The sequence below is a fragment of the Octopus sinensis genome, linkage group LG3, assembly GCF_006345805.1.
Source record: "Octopus sinensis linkage group LG3, ASM634580v1, whole genome shotgun sequence".
Taxonomy (NCBI): domain Eukaryota; kingdom Metazoa; phylum Mollusca; class Cephalopoda; order Octopoda; family Octopodidae; genus Octopus; species Octopus sinensis.
The window spans coordinates 75,702,250-75,721,044 of record NC_042999.1 but is presented as its reverse complement, the minus strand read 5'-3'; the positions used below and the strand labels follow the sequence as shown (position 1 = coordinate 75,721,044).

At 37.0% G+C, this 18,795-nt stretch overlaps 1 protein-coding gene across 1 annotated transcript in view; it reads left to right on the top strand.

Annotated features, from left to right (window-relative positions):
• LOC115209486 (cytochrome P450 2U1-like) overlaps window positions 1-391 on the top strand; it is an 86,263-nt gene extending 85,872 nt beyond the window's left edge. Inside the window, exon 5 of the mRNA XM_029777910.2 lies at window positions 1-391. This exon is cut by the window's left edge and continues 492 nt beyond it. The gene's annotated coding sequence lies outside the window, so the exon portion shown is untranslated.
• Window positions 392-18,795: the final 18,404 nt, after the last annotated feature.

Below are 18,795 nucleotides of genomic sequence, written 5' to 3'. Positions count from 1 at the left end.
ATTACCGTATTTAAATGTAGCGAAAGCATAATCGAGTTTAAGATTATATGTATCTTTGTGTGTTTGTATGTGTGTGTTTGTATGTGTGTGTCTGTGTGCGTATATTGCGTGCTTGTGCATGCGTGAGTGTATGTATGTGAGAAAGTACGAGAAAGCATAGTTACGTCTCTAATTTCATGAGATTGACCAACAAATTGTTTTTTTCTTTTCTCGAACTCATAATACCGTTGAATAAAAGATCAGCTGTCAACGAACCAAATCAGCGAGGTAGCTTTTATTCCTAACAGACACCATTTCATTTTATTTACGCTATTAACGCAGGCCAATCAGAATTGAATATTCCTATTTTTATTTTCTCTAAAATATTTCATATGAATTTATAGATGTCGAACATAACATATTGTATATATGTGCATAATGACTTCCTTATATATATATATATATATATATATATATATATATATATATATATATATATATATATATATATATATATACATGCATAAATATATATGTACATATATGCATATGTGTGTGTGTGCGTATACTATATATATTTGTGTGTATAAATATATATACATTTATATATATAATATGTATAGTATATACATATAGTAATAATAATGACAATCCATAGACAGAAGCCATGAATATTTTAATGCATCGCTACGCGCGTTTCCACAAGTCGCGTGTTTCTTATGAGCATAGTTCATGCATTATTTTTATTACTACATTTATCCGACATTATATCGGCACACCTCAGTACAATCCCATTAAACTGCAACTGGAAGTTAGTACTTTTAGGCCGTAGTTGACATAATAAAAAAGGAGCTTTTATATGCGTACTTCAAAACGTTTCCCGTAAACGAACTTAAAAGATGGTATATATGCGGCCATGCATATATTAGTCCAATGACTCGACCCCAGTACCTATGTTTTGGTAAGCCTGGTGTTTATTCTAAAGGTCTATTTTGCTGAATCGTTAAGTTACCAGGGCGTAAACACACCAGCACCGGTTGTCAAGCGATGGTGGGGAATATACAAACACAAAGATACACTCATAGATATATGTATATATACATACACGATATTCCGTCTACCAAATCTTCTCACAAGGCTTTGGTCGGCCTAAGGCTATAGTAGAAGACACTTGCCAAAGGTGCCACACAGTGGGACTGAACCCAGTACCGTGTGGTTGTGAAGCAAGCTTCTTAACATACATTGGAATATGTCCTGTTTCTGCAATCCAGTTTTCTAACTTACTTTCTTAGCTACTTCAAGAGAAGAGACAGCAGTAACTATCAGATTGCAAGGCAGATATATATATACAGCTTGTACAAACGAACATAGTAAAATTTATATATATTAATTCAAGTTAAGCAAGTCAACGGAACTTGCTGACTACTTTTGGTTTCTCATTGACTTGCTGCAAATAGGTTTTGCCTTAAATATTCCACGCAATGAAACTCATTATGTTGGCTGTTTTAAGATATAAAGCGATAACATTTTATGCTGCACTGCGTAATGAGAACATTTTCTTTTATTTGACTCACATGTTTTAGTAGCACACACACACACACACACACACACACACATACACACACACCACACACACATACACACACACACACATACACACACACACACACACACATACACACACAGAGTTTATGTATGTACGCGTGGGTGTGTTTTGCACCTGCAGTATCTTTGGAATTTGAATGTCGAATGAATAAATATGTGTACGTCTTTGTATGTATATATACATGTGTGTGCGCGTGTGTTAATTTTAAATGTCATTAAGTCTGTTCCTCATTACTAGTGATCATAAGACTTGAATCCATTTGGAAATGTCTGCTCCATATAATGTCATCTAACATGCATTGGGTTTTCTAAAATTTGTTTCATTATGTATTCAACAATATAATATATTCAAAATTATAACGGCAACAATAAGCGTTGTTTCCAAATCTGTTCTGCTGATTTGTTAATAACTAGATTTTGTGTTTTCCCTCAGTAATTATAATTAAAGTTTAATTAATTCTGTCACTGTTTTTATTCTCGTTATTGTTGTTGTTGCTGTCACTGCTTCCTAGAGTAGCATTGTCTCATGATGTGATTATTACTGAAATAAATGAGTTTTGTAATTAAAATTAGATAAATTATAGCAGAAAAATAAAGCATATTTTCTGGCAACTCAAAATAAAATTTGTAATTCATTCTGTCTATCCGATAAAATGTGTATGGTTGTTTAAAATGTTTATTAATTTTGTTTTCAATACAACATAAAGCAATAAAACCCGACATTATCTTACGTAATTCGGATCTCAATGTTAGCATAGCAACGCATGAATTGGAATTACGTGTACAATTTTCATAAAATTTTAACTTACATCCAAGGGTGCAATAATAATGATAATCCGTTCTACTATAGGCACAAGGCCTGAAATCTTGAGGAAAGGGGCTAGTGGATTACATCGACCCCAATGCTCAACTGGTACTTATTTCATCGACGCCAAAAGGATGAAAGGTAAAGTCAACCTCAGTAGAATTTGAACTCAGAACGTAAAGACGGACGAAATGCCGCTAAGCATTTTGTCCGGCGTGCTAACGATTCTACTAGCTCGCCGCCTTAATAATAATAATAATAATAATAATAATAATAATAATAATAATAATAATGATAATTAATTTCTACTATAGGCACAAAGCCTGGAATTTTGAGGGAGGGGGATGGTCGACTATATTGACCCCAGTGCTCAACTGGTACTTATTTTACCGACCCTGAAAGGATGAAAGGCAAAGTCGTCCACGGCGGATTTTGAACTCAAAACTTAAAGACGGACGAAATACCGCTTAGCATTTCATCCGGTGTGCTAACGATAATGAGTAAAGCCAAAACATCTTTTATCGTTTATCATTTACTGAGGCATACTTGTGAACGGTTTTAGTCGAACGAATCGACTCCAGCACCTATATTTTTAAGGCTAGTACTTATTCTATCAGTTTCCTTTGCCGAACTGCTAAGTTAGAAGGACGTAAGCAAACCAGCAACGGTTGTCAAGTAGTGGTTGTGGGAGACAAACACAAACACAAAGATAAACTTAACAGATCCTAAATATATATACGACAGGTTTCTTTCAGCTTCCGTCTGCTAAGTCCTTTCACAAATGAAATGAAATAGAATTAGTGCGTGTGTTTTTTATTATCAAAATGGCTCTCCTAACATACAGCTACATCTGTTTCAACATGTGTTTCGATATCTATAATCTTGCAAAACAAATGCAAGTTTCATAAGCAGTAACTTTGAATAATATGTTTCCGATCTTCGGATAAATAATCATTCGAAAATCGCAATAATGAAACACGTAGTAACAATTTGTGAAACTTCTGCTAAACTCATTGTATGTATGTGCATATGCATGAGTGTGTTTGCGTGCGTGCGTGTTCATGTGTATAATGCATATACATGTATATATGTAACTGTATGAAAGCACACACACGCACACGCGCGCGCGGGAGATATATTCCAGAAGTGTTGAGACTTTTTTTAGGAGAGGTAGTTATAACTGTCCTACATTATTGTAATTTTAATATATCATTATTATACATCTAATAAGCTGACGTGTTAAAGTTTATTCCAGATTGAAGGAGACGGCTATGAAAATACTTTGAATACATCTATTAAAGACTGATTGTTACGGATGTCTAGTTAACAGAATGCAGTCGGGACATGAAGACAATCAAGAGGGCAAAAGCGCTACAGAAACTAGTGAAATGTTCCGGACTGCTTATAGATTAACTTGTATGAACTAAGTATCTACTTTTCGCTGGCACAAGAAGTTCAAGGACAATAGAAAGGAGGTGAGAGACGATAAGAGGTGGTGGGGGGACAAGGACGCCAGAACATCAGAGTTCGTTTACAAAATTCAGTATTTTCTGGTTGAAGACCGGCATGTGTCTATAAAGGCAATAGGCATCCATTTTGGAGTTGGTGTGGTAACTGTACACAGAATTATTCACGAAGATCTGAACATGCACAAAATTGATGTAAAGGTTATTCCTAGGGCACTTAGCTACGAATAAAAGGAAAGACACGTTGGTGACAGCCAGGAGATAAATGAGTTCATTACATTCAATCTAAGTGTACTTGAGTCTCTTGTGACCTGTAAAGAAAGATGGATCTACTTTTATGATCCAGAGGTCAAGATACATAGTGCTCAATGGAAGTATCCTGGCTCTTCCAGACCCAAGAAGGCCAAGCAAAGTAAGTCCATCAGGAAGCTCATAATATTCCTCTTTTTTCGACAGCAAGGGCATGGTCTACATTCACTGGGTTCCCTCTGACCAGATAGTCAACAAAGAGTACTTGGTGGAGGTTTTGAAGGAGTTCAGGAAGAGATTTCGTCGCACTCGAGTCGTTGGCACATGCACTAGGACAATGCACCAATCCAAAACTCCATTGAGGTGACCAACTACTTGACAGAAGAAGGGCACCAAAACTGCTCTTCACACACCCTTCAATCCAGACGCCGTACTCCCTGCGACATTTCGTTGTTGTTCCCTTGTTGAAGGAAATCTTCAATGGCAATCATTTTTAAGACACTGAGAAGTTGGAAAGACTATAACAAAGATCCTGAACACCTTCATTTTGGAAAACTCCCATGGACCTTCACGAAGTGGCTGGAGCACCACTAGTGCAACTGAAGTCAGAGGATCCTACTTTGAACGAAATTAGTGTCTTGTAATTCTTTGAAATTAGTGTCTTTCCTGAGAAAGTCTCAGACCTTTTCGAATACACCAAGTATATGACTGTAAACATTTATTTTTAACACAATAGTGTACACGCTTTATGTAGAAAGACCTTCCCTACAGCAACTGTCTGGGACTAGTAAGTCTCCTCATTGACAATGATCATGAAAACACAGGGAACTTAAACCTGAATTACGTCATCGGACTATCGAACACGTGTCACTGATCATTACATTTCACTGGCTACAGACATTGATTCCTTCGTTCATAACCCAGTTTTACTACCATTCATATATATATATATATATAAAACTTAAAACTTAGATAAAATTTATATATATATATATATATATATATATATATAAAGCAAATAATAAATTTGCCGGAGCCTGCAAAGTTTTGGCAATTTACATATATATAAATATATATAAATATACATGCACACACACACACACACACACAACACAACAAACACACACACACATATATATATACACGTATATTTTAAATATATGTATCAAATTGCCAATACCATGACTGCTGCTCAGTGCTGTGTGAACACCGTAAAGTCTGTAAGTCGTGACATGGACAGTTGCAAAGAAGATGAGGAAGGTGCAGCCTATGGGACGAGACACACTATGCATTCTGACTGTGTCTGAACGCCGAAATTCATCCACAAATCTTTGAACAGGGCCTTGGGCTTAATTCAGACTACTATGACGCTGCTTGAGACTGTGGTCAATGCCTGACTGGAGAGGGTTGCTGCTGGAAAGCAATATGTTTGGCAGCATGATTCGCTTCTATGCCATACTTCCGAAAAGAGTCAAAAATAGTTGTGGGAAAATTTCTGCGACTTCACCAGCCTCGATTTTTAGCCTCCTAAATTCCCCCGATTGTTATCCCATGGATTAGTATGTGTGGGGCACGGTTGAAAAGGACACCGACCGCGCCTCCCCGGCGACTAGGAGAAATAAATTTCTCATAGCTACTTAGAACAAGTGAGAACTATGTGGATCATTTAGCTTGGACTCAGTTACCACACATATATTCAAATCTAGTGACTTTTAAAACTGCAAAAGAAACCTAAGTTTTTACGTTTTCGGGAGGGGCTGCACTAATTATGGCAGTCACTCCCTCTTTTTCTCTCTGGGGTGCAACCTTTAGCATTTTCTGGATCACTTCTTTAGTCACGTCCAGAAAATCACTGGATATCTTTTTTTTACAGAATTATAGACGATGAAATTTAGTTCATCGTCTATAACTTTTGCCAGCCTAATATGGGCTGGCATGTCTTGTACCCGCTTATATATGAACACCTGCGGGTGTCCTCCAAAAATTCTAGCCATTACTTGGTTTTTTCGTTGAATTTATAAATCTCTCTTCTGATTGGTTGGGGGGGGGGTCTGGGGTTTCGATTTGGGAGTGGACTGAGGAATTTTTTCTTGAGTGCCTGCGCGTGTGGTTATTGCTTTCTTTGTTATGGGAGGGGAGTCACGGGCTGGGGCTTTTTTGTTTATGCGTCACATCTGTGTAATCCATCTCTTCCGTTTTATCTTGTTGACTTCCTTTATCGCCATCTTTTGTTTTCTGTGATTTATTCTCCTCCTCTTTGTCTCTTTCTCCCGTTTTCCCACTTTTTTCTCCTCCTCCTTGTTGGTTTCTATACATTTTTCTTTTAGGTGAGGGACATTTGCCTTTTTTGTCTTTTTTACCTTTCCGCAGTCTGACCTCACGTGTCCCTTCTCGCCACACTTATAGCACCTCGGTCTTCGACCTTCCACCGAGACACGGGCGCTTGGGCCCTCCCCTATAAAGATTCGATCTGGCCTTGATTCCAGTACCTCATTTGGGGCCTGTACGACAATTTCCAGGATTTGGGCTTTCTAGTTAATGGCCTCCCTCCTTCTCATTTGTAGTATAGTTATTTCCTCTTCAGTGTCATAAATAACCGCAGCAGCCAACCATGACTCCCTGTACCCGGTTGGTATTTTCTCTATCGTAATTTTTGCTGTCCTCCTTCCTAAATATATCGGAAGGAGGATTATTTCGTCGTTCCTTAATGTTTGCGTTGATATTTGCTTTGCCGTTTCGGCATCTTTAAAATGCGACTCCACTGTAGCGCTTCTCGCTCCTTTTCCTAAGTACACAATTTTGTCCCAAATGGGCGCCAGACACTTTTCTACTGTTTCATTTTTGCAAGCATTATTTTCTTTCCTTTCTGCTATAAATTTTATACACCACCATTTTAGATGCCAGGATTTGTATAGTCTCTTGTAGTGACAAGAGTCTAGGGATCTTTTCACTATGACCAGCAGATCTAAAAAATAATTTTTGGTAACTAAACACTTTTAAACTTCGTATACTGGTAGAATGTGTCACATAAAACATCTTTTTCTCTTGGCGTTCTTGAGAAAATTCTGTAGTTTGTAAGCTATTTGTTGTTAAATTTCTCGTATTTCGGCAATTTCAACCAATCAATGAGGTTTATTGAGGTGAATACAATTACTGCTGTTGTTTGTCAACAAGAAGTTCTGGCGGTGTATATTTCGTTTAAGAAACAGATTGAAATGCAATAAAATAGATCGATACTCGGTCGCCGGCACCGGATGCCACAACTTATATGAAACATTAAACATAGATTATGAGGGCTAAACTGATTAAAACGATTATGATATAGTGTCACTTCTCGTCTTTTTTATTAGATTTCTGAACTTAAATAGTTGTTCTTTTGAAACGTTCATCTCTATAAAGTTACCTCCAACGGCCGCTGAAAAGTTGGGTTTTTCACCTTCATTTCTTTCAATATTTCCTTCCACTGAGGGGAAATCCTCATTTGATTTTAAATCAACTTCCATTTTTTAGACACAATATTGTCTTTACAGACAACAACGCAAAAAAAGAAAACACCTGTCACGAATGACAAAAGTAGAAAAAATATTTTACTTTGTACCGGGCAAAGTTCACAAAAAATAATTAACAATTTTCCGCCCTGTAGGACGAAAACACAGTCGAAACGACGACAAAAGTTCGATTCACACAGGAATCCACAAATCAACAAACTGTATAAGAATTAACAAAAATTCACCAACAGAAAAATGAGACTCACACTAGCAAAGATTTCAGCAGCAAACGATGTAGCGAAGAGAGGCAACACGTATTTCTTTTATTAGGCACAAGGTCTCAATAGAGAAAGGACAAAACAAAACAGACAAAGCAATACATTGGGGTACATGAAAACACATATCGGATGAATTATGTAGAATGAGAATGAAATGGCTTTCCTATTCCCCCAAAGCAGGCGGTTCCATTTTACTGTTTATGTATCACATATTGACTTTACAGTTCATTATTCTTATTTTGCATCGTTTTTTGTTTTAAAAGCCAGTATCTGAAATTTTAAATATTTCACTTACTTTCATAGTAAATATTTTATTATATCTTCAAATGCCACCACTGATGGCATCTCGTCGTATCGAACGTGTAACGGCGATATTTAATTTTTTCACCAAATAGTTCCTTTAACCTTTCACAGAGAGGCAACACTTAGCGCTCTTAATTAAAGCCGTGATTTTAACTAAGACAGTCAGCAACATTGACTGAGTTTTGCCATTAGACCACCAGGTCCGAAAAAAATTACAGCAGTATTAGCGCCAATTACTGTTTCGGCACAAGCAAACTTTAGGTTGCTTAAAATATGTTTGTGACATATTTTTACTTCTAAAGGCAAAGTCACTGCAGTTATGGTGGGTAAAAAATTTCTCTTTTATGGTAAAAAGGTGTAAATTTTGTAGCTTTACGTCCTAGTTAAAATTATGAGTCATATTTTAAATGCCATTTCCGATTTTAAAATATCTGTGAAAACTGAGTAATTCTACAGGAATGTGCATACACTTATTTCAAATGTTTTCACTTGAAAATGTTGCCCCAGAATAGTCTGAGCCGCGATGGCTAAAACGAATTTAAGAACTAAAGGTGTTACATGTTCCCCAGACACTGAACTTGATGTCATGTTTCATTAGTGAATTAGAGTCTAATTTCATATAGAAGCAATTATATTTTACTGTCGCTCATGTGTGTGTGTGTGTACGTTTGTATGTATGTACCAACATACATATGTATATATATATATATATATATATATATATTAGTATACACTACCATCTTTTATTATTTTCCCATTGTTTCCTTCTTGAAGAGAAAATTATATGTTTCATGAAAGCAAATACCTCTTATAATTAGACTCTTTCTAATGTGACAACAATTTGTCCCCTTACGAAATGTCCCGAACTTATATCTGGACGTGTATGAGCAACAATTAACATATTAGTAGTTACTGCTATTATTATTCGTCGCTTCTCTCTTGTGCCTACTAAAAAGAAACCATTATTATAACTACTATTATCATTATTGTTCATCATTTGAGAAATACATCAACAGTTTTCTTTCTTACATAAAAGTAAGACTGGGTACATTATGAAAACATGTATAAAATATTGAACGCTAATAAATCTGGTGTGTGTATTCCTTGATATTTAATGAAAATAGTCTTGCTATTTCCTGGAATTATCCTTAAAATCGCAATGTATTTAGAGATGTGCTTTTGTATTATTTCACATGTACTAATTGTGAATAGGCTGGAGGCATTCATTAAAACACATATTTGTTGTTCAATGGTAAAATCCTTTATAAATGCTGACTCATTCAGCTCGCTTCTGCACAACATTATAGTTAGTTCCATCAATAGTGTGTCATTGTCATTCTTGTCTGGCAAAATGAGATCAAATACGTTGTTAGTTAATGGTCTGCTTGTATGATACAGTTTCCATGTATGTTAGCAGCATGATTTTCTAAGAAAAATGTTGGCTCGCATGAGTTTTGAGTATTAATATATATTGCAACTAATGAGCTGAAACTGACTGTTACAATATTTAATACATATAACATTAAAAAGCGAACTAGAGATAATTATTCGGTGAGAAAAAAATATTGGGAAAAAGCTAGTATTGTCTAAATAATTTCATCAAGTATGGGAGACAACTTTGATAATATTTCGGTATTATTATCTTCTCATCGGCTGAATATAATACGAGGGGCGTTCAATAAGTAATGCCTCTGACCCACTTGCAGTTGTTTGATCTAGCTGAAATTTGGCATGTGCAATTATTTATATCTCTATAGATTAAGTAGCAAATTACAGCTCTAAACTAATTGTGGTTTCCGATATACAGGTGTTTGAACTGAGTCAAGTGTGAAATGGAGCATGTTGAGTGTCGAGCAGTGATCCGGTTTTTGTATTTGAAAGGACGCACACCACGGGAGACTTTTGATGAAATGATTGTAACTTATGGTGATGATGCCCCATCATATGACCTTGTAAAACGATGGCATCGTGAATTCAAACATGGTCGGAACTCTGTGGAAACAGCTCCCAGATCTGGTCGCCCCCTTCTGCCATTGATGAGGCATCTGTCTGTCAAGTTGAGGCTGTCATTTTGGAAGATTGACGCATAACTATTCGCCAAATAGCCCAAGAGGTCAAGATTAGTACCGGATCTGTGGAAACTATCATTCATGACCATTTGCATATGCATAAGGTGTCTGCCAGATGGATTCCCAGGTTGCTCACACCTTTCCAGAAGCAAGAACGCGTCGATTGCTCGAGGATGAATTTGGAGATGTGCCAAGAAGATGAGTCAAAATTTTTCAAAAGACTGATTGCATAGGATAAAACCTGGGTCCATCACTATGATCCAGAGACCAAAGCCCAGTCAATGCAGTGGAAGCACCGTGACTCACCTCCTCCAAAGAAGGCAAGGGTGCAGCCCTCCGCTGGCAAGGTCATGCTTACAGTCTTCTGGGACCTGGACGGAGTAGTGAAGACAGATTTCCTGGCAAAGGGTGCCACAATTACAGGAATAATTATGCTTCACTTTTGAGGAAATTAAGAGAAGCTATCAAAATCAAGAGGCGGGGCAATATCAGCAAAGGCATCCTCCTCCTGCAGGACAACGCTCCGATCCACAAATCGCGTGTCGCCAGATCAGAAGCACAGGCGTGCGGCTATGAACTCATCCCCCATCCCCCCTACTCTCCTGACCTTGCACCCTCTGATTTTCACCTCTTCCCAGCCATGAAGTTGTTTTTGAAAGGAAAGCATTTCCCAGATGATGCAGCTTTGATTTCTGAAGTCACGTCGTGGTTGGAGGACCAAGCTGGGGTCTTCTACAAAAACGGTCTTCAGAGCTGCATCAAACGATGGGAGAAATGCGTAACTCTGGGTGGTTCCTATGTAGAAAAAGACTAATAACTGTTCCAAGTTTCGCTGCTCTACTGCTATGAGAAGTGGGTCAGGGGCATTACTTATTGAACGCCCCTCGTAAGACGCAACGAAAATTTTAGAAACAAATAAATAAGTAAATGAGTGGAAATTGAACCGGTGAATGTGTTAAATAATAAGGCACCAAAAGAGAATAACTCTCCCCAGACACAATAATATATATGTGTGTGTGTGTGCGTGCGTGCGTGTGTGTGTGTGAGTGTGTGTGTGCATGTGTGTGTGTGTGTGCGCGCACACATTTATATATGTATTAGACCATTTTGCACCTCCTTCCTGCTACGAGTGGTGTATGACACTCCCGTCTCCAACAATCCTACGCAGATGGGGTTTAAGTGCAGACATTGTGGAGAAAGGGGCACACCGGTACACATCTTGTCAGGGTACAGAATAGCTCTTTCACAAGGAAGATACAAGTGGTGCAGCATTTGCTTACACCCTGGAGCAGGAAAGGTTCAAGAAACATTATCAGGGAAAAAACAACAGCAATTAAGTTCGTGAAAGAGGGAAAAAGGCCAGTATAGTCAGCAAAAATGACGCATAACTTGTTGCATGGATCCCAATAATGGGATCTGAAAGTGGACCTAGGAGAGAGACTGCAGTTTCCCTACGTCGTCCATACAACCACGAGGCCAGATGTTGTTCTGTGATCTGAAAGAAAAGACCAAGAAAATGAGCTTAATTGAGCTCATAGTCCCGAGGGAAGAGAGGTGTGATGAGGCTCATGAACGGAAGCGTGCCAAATAAAGCCTTCTGCAGGATGGTAGGTATGGCTTTTCTCAATCGAAGTTGGCTGTAGGGGTGTTCCCTGCTCAGTTGGCATGGAGGATGCTTACAGTAATTGGAATGAAAGGAGCGAATTGTTGCTGTGCGAAGGATGAGAGAGGCAACTGAAAAAGCCTCTTGTTAGATTTTGAGCAAAAGAGAGGAGTTAAGCTGGAAGCTTAAGATGAGGCGCTGTGGTTTGGCACATCTGTTGGTCCACAAAGGGGAGGGTATAATGGTTCAGGGTCGAAACACCTGATGACCACTGGATACAGTCTGATGACAGCAGCTCTTCCTAGCCAAGAAAGTTATCCTCCAAGGCACAAGTCCGGGCAAGGTTGTTTTATGGAAGGCCAGCAGCCCCATGCATGCCAGCCTCCCCTCTATACACCACCGATATTATCCAAGGGAAAGGCAAAGGCCGATACAGCTTGGAACCAGTGATGTCGCAACTCATTTCTACAGCTGAGTTAACTGGAGCAACGTGAAATAAAGTGTCTTGCTCAAGAACACAACACGCAGCCTGGTCCGGAAACCGAACTCACAGCCTCACGATCGTAAGCTCGACGCTCTAACCGCTGAGCCATGCGCCTTCACACACAGACACACACACATACACATATAAGCATGTTATATATACACACACACTCACACAAGCAAGCACACGCGCGCACACACATACACACACACACTCACACACACATACATATAGTTGAAATTTATAGAAAAACAAAAGACGAAGACAGGTATATGAACAACAAGCAAGTGTATTAGTTTGATGCTCGGGAAAAATGAAAAAGTCTTTTATGTTTCGAGCCCATGCTCTTCAGCAGAAAGGAATAAGAGAAAATGAACAGTTCAGCGGTCCAACATACCGTATATATATATATATATATATATATATATATATATATATATATTATATATATATATATATATATATATATAGTATTTAACACGTTCGAATGCTTTTAGACGTGAACAGACTTTCTGTTGCGGAAAGAGCCGTCCCCGAGAAAATTCTCCTCCCAGACATGAGTGAAAGCATATAATAGGCTGTACATGATATCATTGAATCGTAGAACAGATGCAATTTAGCGTCCTTTGGCTTCGTGATCTAGGAATATTAAATCCGTATTTCTGAATCTGATAACATCGATTATATTTTATTCAAAGTTGCTTCGTGCTACATCATTTACTTAATTCTAACTTGACTCAGCTTTATGCATATCAGCAAACTTAGTGTTTGATATCTTAATAAGAATGATATCGTTATTATCGGTGTGTGAATGACAGCCGAAGAAGCGAAAAATTGCATAAACGCACGCTTCCTGCGACCCAGTGCTCATTATGTTTTCATAGATTTCCAAGCGGAGAACATTTTCTCTCTCGATTATTTCCGTTGCGGGGAGGTTTTTGGTATCCGATCATATTCGAACTGTTAAATATGACATTACACGATGGTTAATTGGAGAGAGAAATGAGGTAGAGCTGGTAGTGGCTAGGGTGGTATTAGGTGAATAATCATCGTAGAACTGATAACTGCAACTTCAGACTACATTGTATCTAGCAGAAAATTTAAACAAAGATATTATGCCCCTTTAAACTCGTTTAAATATAAAGAGAATAGCAATTGCACATCAATAACCAGCCTCGTACGCCATCTAATTAATAAAAGATACAATATAAACTTTCCTGGGTTTTACTAGACTCGGGTATCTCATTTCAGGGCCAACACTCCAGTTGTGGACTCTGCTTAAAAGAAGCCCTCAAAATTTTAACTCACAACTCATCACAATTGCTTACTAAATACAACGAAACTTTCACTACGTGTAAGCACAAATTCTTCCGCACTTTAAATTCTTTCATAAATCTGAATGTAAGTCAACCCCACGAATAGCACCTACAAGCAAACCCCTTTGATTATTTACGCATACCCCTCTATATCTGTTCTATCTCTCCTATATCTCTATATATCTTATTTCTACCTTACCACTTATATCTCTTCTATCTATCTTACCTCATCATTTTATGAGATAAATATTAACTCTTTAAGTTATTCGTAATTTATTTTAAAACCTTAACCCAATAAATCCCTAATATCTAATTCTAACCCCCACTCATAAGTAATTTAACATTCAAGTAGCTCCTCCATTCTCGATAACCAATATACCCATAACCCCATTGCTAAAAATAGCTCGACAACCACTGACCTTAGCTAGAACGGACACAAGCATTTACAACTAGATTTCCTCCCCAACACCTATAGACTTTAAGAACACCACCGACACCCACCACTCTCTTTAAATTCCTTTCATTTTGCTCTATTTTGTTTATTTTTTTACCCTATCTTCCTTTACCGCCTTATCCTCTTTTTATCTTTTCGGCTACCCCTACACAATATTCTTAGAAACCATATACCTATTCACCTTACTTTATCCTAAAGCCAATCCTTAAATTCCCCCCTCACTTCAGCTACCCCTCTTTCTATTTATTTACTTTTCTTTCCTTTTACCACTTAATAGCCACCTCCGTCACCATTCTGTTATTGAACGTTGATATGTTCGCGTCTTTTTTCTCTGGATGTTTACTATATCAGCATTTTAACCTACATGGATCTACGCAGGATTTCACCTAAGGATTTATGCTTTTGTTTCTACAACATCGGAAAGCAGAACTACCTAAGGACGTATGCTCTGGTTTCTTCAACATCGGGAAGTTGAACTATGAACTCTTATGCTTCTTTTTTCTTCTCTCTCTTCATCTCCTTATTCCTTTACTGCCTTCCTCTATGTCGTCGTCTCTTTAATACATATCATTCTCATTTTCCTTATTCTTCTCTATATTTCTCTGATGACATAATATCCTATACTCTGGGATATCCCAGAAACAGCTGTAAGACTTTGAATTTTTTCCAAAATAATAATGTATACGACTTGAAATCTTTGCCTTGCTTTAACGTTTGCTGTCTTATTTAACAATTATATATCCGCTGCATCGGAAATCTGCAATGGGTCCATAACTACTGTCTCGGCTATAACCTTGGAACCCTAGTAATCCGTTATAGCACTTACCTAGCGTACCTAATCGTTTAGATCACCTGTGAACTAAACTCCCATACTTTGTGCGTGTGTGTGTGTGTATGAGTACCTCAACTGGTTGAGCAGTCAATAGAGTAGGAAAGACAGTAAACCGATTTAGATATTTGTAAATTAAAATAGTTCACTCGTATGCCAGGAATATAACTATTTTAAAAAGAAAAGCTAGTGCCAGGATGCACTTACTGCTATTGAACAGAAAATGACTTAAGCACCAATTCTCTTTAATATGGATTGCAGTAACAACGAGGTAATAAAAACTTAACTTTGTTTCTTATTGAGTTCATTGCGTGCACAACTTGTAATGCAATTTCTACACACTTAAACATGCTAGTTCACATCTAAATGAAGGTCATTCGGTTCGGTTGAAAGCTAAATATTCATTCACCAACAATCTACAACTATTGGCGCGCATACGTGCTGATTTCTCTTTCTGTCTCAACTACCTTAATGAACTCCCCTCTTTTTCATTTTTTTTTTTCCATGCAGACATCGACTTACTGTAGTTCAAGTGGAATACCAATTGCAACTGTGTACCAATTGCAAAAAGTGTTTACAAAGGACTTAAGCACAGATTCACCTCCGGTATCTTTAATGATATTTTTCTTTAACACCGTCTATGAAATCAATCTCATTCTGCCATAGGAATTACACAAGCAAAAAGTAACAACACACAAGGCAAGAATTAATGGTTCTTTGCTCATTAATTTAACCCTTTATTGATCTGAAAAGCAACGAATCCACTGTCTTAGTTTTCTGCAATAAATTATTTCTACAAACTAATATTATATATGATTGCGCACGTGTGTGTGTGTGTGTGTGTGAGAGAGAGAGAGAGTGAGAGAGAGAGAGAGAGAGAGAGAGAGAGAGCATTTAGTCGTTGATAACCAATATTGGACCGGCAATATCACCGAGCTTATTTGGTGAGGAAGGCGATCTAAGGACAATTCCTAAATGTAAAATAAATCAAAGGATAGATGAGTTATTAAAAGATAGGAGGACTCAAGAGTCTGCATCTATCCAAAAGTTTATATGCAAGCATGTTTATATACATGTATATTTACATGTATATGAAAATATGCTCGAGAGACATAATTAAAATTTTCAGAGGTAACCATGTATCTTAATTGCCACAGTATATTTTACTACGAGCGAGCTGCTAATAATCTTGCTGAAATCTGGAGTATCCATTGATGACATCGCTAATGAATTGAACGTATCTCGTTGTATTGTTTTCTTACAGAGAATTCTTACAACGAACAGTTACAGAAAAAAAAATGTTACAAAGTACCTGTGTGTTACTTATAACTATTTTTTGAAAACTGTAGGCAGTAGAAGTTAAAACGAAGAAAATTTCATATTTCAGAACCTTTGCAACACACTACATTCAAACCATTAAAATTTTGAATTTTGTAACTATGTCTAATGTTCAAGGTCATGTTTAATGCGTATAACGCTTTTGGAGAAAAAAAATGTTTTGTCACTCATCATACAGGGATAAATGCGACATACATACATACATACATACATACATACATACATACATACACATACATACATACATACATACATACATACATACATACATACATACATACATACATGCATGCATGCATGCATGCATGCATGCATACATACATACATATTACCTTTTTTAAAAGTGAATGAAATTTAATAATATTTTAGAATGTCTAATGGAATTAGAAATTATTTTTATGCATTTGTGTACATTTAAACTAATTAAATATTATTTTACACAATAATAAAATTAAAATTTCTTTGATTAAAACCCTTTCTAACATGGAAGTATCCAAAGAGCATTTGAGAGACATAATGCTTTATGAGTACAAAAAAGGAAACTCTGCTGCCGAAGCGACTCGAAACATACACTCAGTTTATGGGAAAGAATTTTTGAATGAAAGAACTTGCAGAAGATGCTTTGCAAAATTTAGAAGTGGAGATTTCAGCCTTGAAGATGAAGATCGGACAGGACGTCCAGTTGAGTTTGATGATAAGCTCCTTGAGGCATTACTTGAAGAAAAACCTGATTTATCAGTTGAAGAATTACCAATAAAGCTTAGTTCAAACCATACAACTATTCATCGTCATCTTCAACAACATGGAAAGGTTCCTAAACTTAGGAAATAGGTGCCTCATGAATTGTCCGAAAACAACCGCAAATCCCGAGTTGACATCAGATAGAGAGAAGAACCTTTCTAGTGGGATTGCAAAGGAATAATTCACTTTGAATTGTTACCACCTAATGCAACAATCAATGTTCAGGTCTATTGTCAGCAATAGTCCTCGAATACCAAATGTAGAGTAAAATACTGCTTTATTGAGGCTGATGCATTGTTTTTCTTTCAGCTCGAATGAATTATGATATTTCTATCTAACTATCTATCTATCTCCACCCTCTCTCTCTCTCTCTCTCTCTCTCTCTCTCTCTATATATATATATATATATATATATATATATATATATATATATATATATATATATATATATCAGAAGATGAATAAAGGTATAAAGGTATATCAAAATACTATGCAAGATTAATTCTTTGTTTAATAGAATTTTCTTCGCTTCTATAGAAGGTAAAGCGGATGGCTGGTGGCAATTATGTCCAAGAGATATATTAAATACTCAAGGATTCTCTGAAACTAATTTGCCAATAAGAAAATGACGGTCTGATAATTAGAGGAGAACAGCTGTGGGGACACGCGCGCGCGCGACACGTTTTGAGCAATTTATTTTCCACTAAATTTCACTGAAAACTTTAGTCGATGCAACTACAAGTCGAACACGTAATTTCTTAACTTCTTAACCACACAGCCAAGCTTGCACCTTAAAACATTGGCATTAACCAGAATTGTTTAGTGATTTATTATTATATGTTTATTTATTTATTTATTTATTGATAATTTATAGACACTCACTTGGGATGACGAGATCCTTATGTTCCCTGAGTTTTTAAGACAAAAAACATCCTAAAAGTAGAGGAAGCGAAGAAGTTAACTATACACCACTTCTAGCTAGACGAAAAAATCTTGTTTCATATCAAATGAAGAAAAAAATTCAACAATATTATTTATTCATCAACAAGACAAGGGTAAGCGGAAACCTTTACGCTCAGACAAAGCCATGCACTGCATGCCACATCTCATACTCACTCTACAAACAAATCTGAAGCGCTTTGTCCAACGTGGCTTCGCGTACATATACATAAAAATCACACATACGCATAGACGCATACACACAATGAAAAACAGAACCTCTACTTGTCAACGATGTTATTTACACCCATTCATACACATTTCATTGTTTTGGACGATTGCGATCGTTTCACGGTTCGCAGCACAGCTCCTCCTTCCGGATTAGTTTTATAGATCTGATAAACGAAAGGAATTGGTGTGCACCGACATAAAAGAACTCACCTCTCAATGTACTTACCTCTTACTGTCTATAGAGTACACATTCATTACAATGCAAACATTTTGTAATGCTTCAATAACATTATCCAAGCTAACTGGGTTAATTCATTCTCACGGAGTATATATGTCTGCGCGCGCGCGCGTGTGTGTATGTGTGTGTGTGTGTGTGTGTGTGTGTGTGAATATGTATATGTATGTATGAAAGAAAAAGTAAGAGAAGAGAGAGAGAGAGACGATGCTATCGCAAGTAATACGATAGCATCTTAATCTTGATAGATAAATCTACTGAAATCAATATATTGAGGTAAAACCTTTCAGAAATGCAAGTAAACGGCTGCAGCTGATTTACATTAAAGAAGTGCATACAATAATATACCCACTTTTTCATTTCACTTCTCTACGTACTTAAAT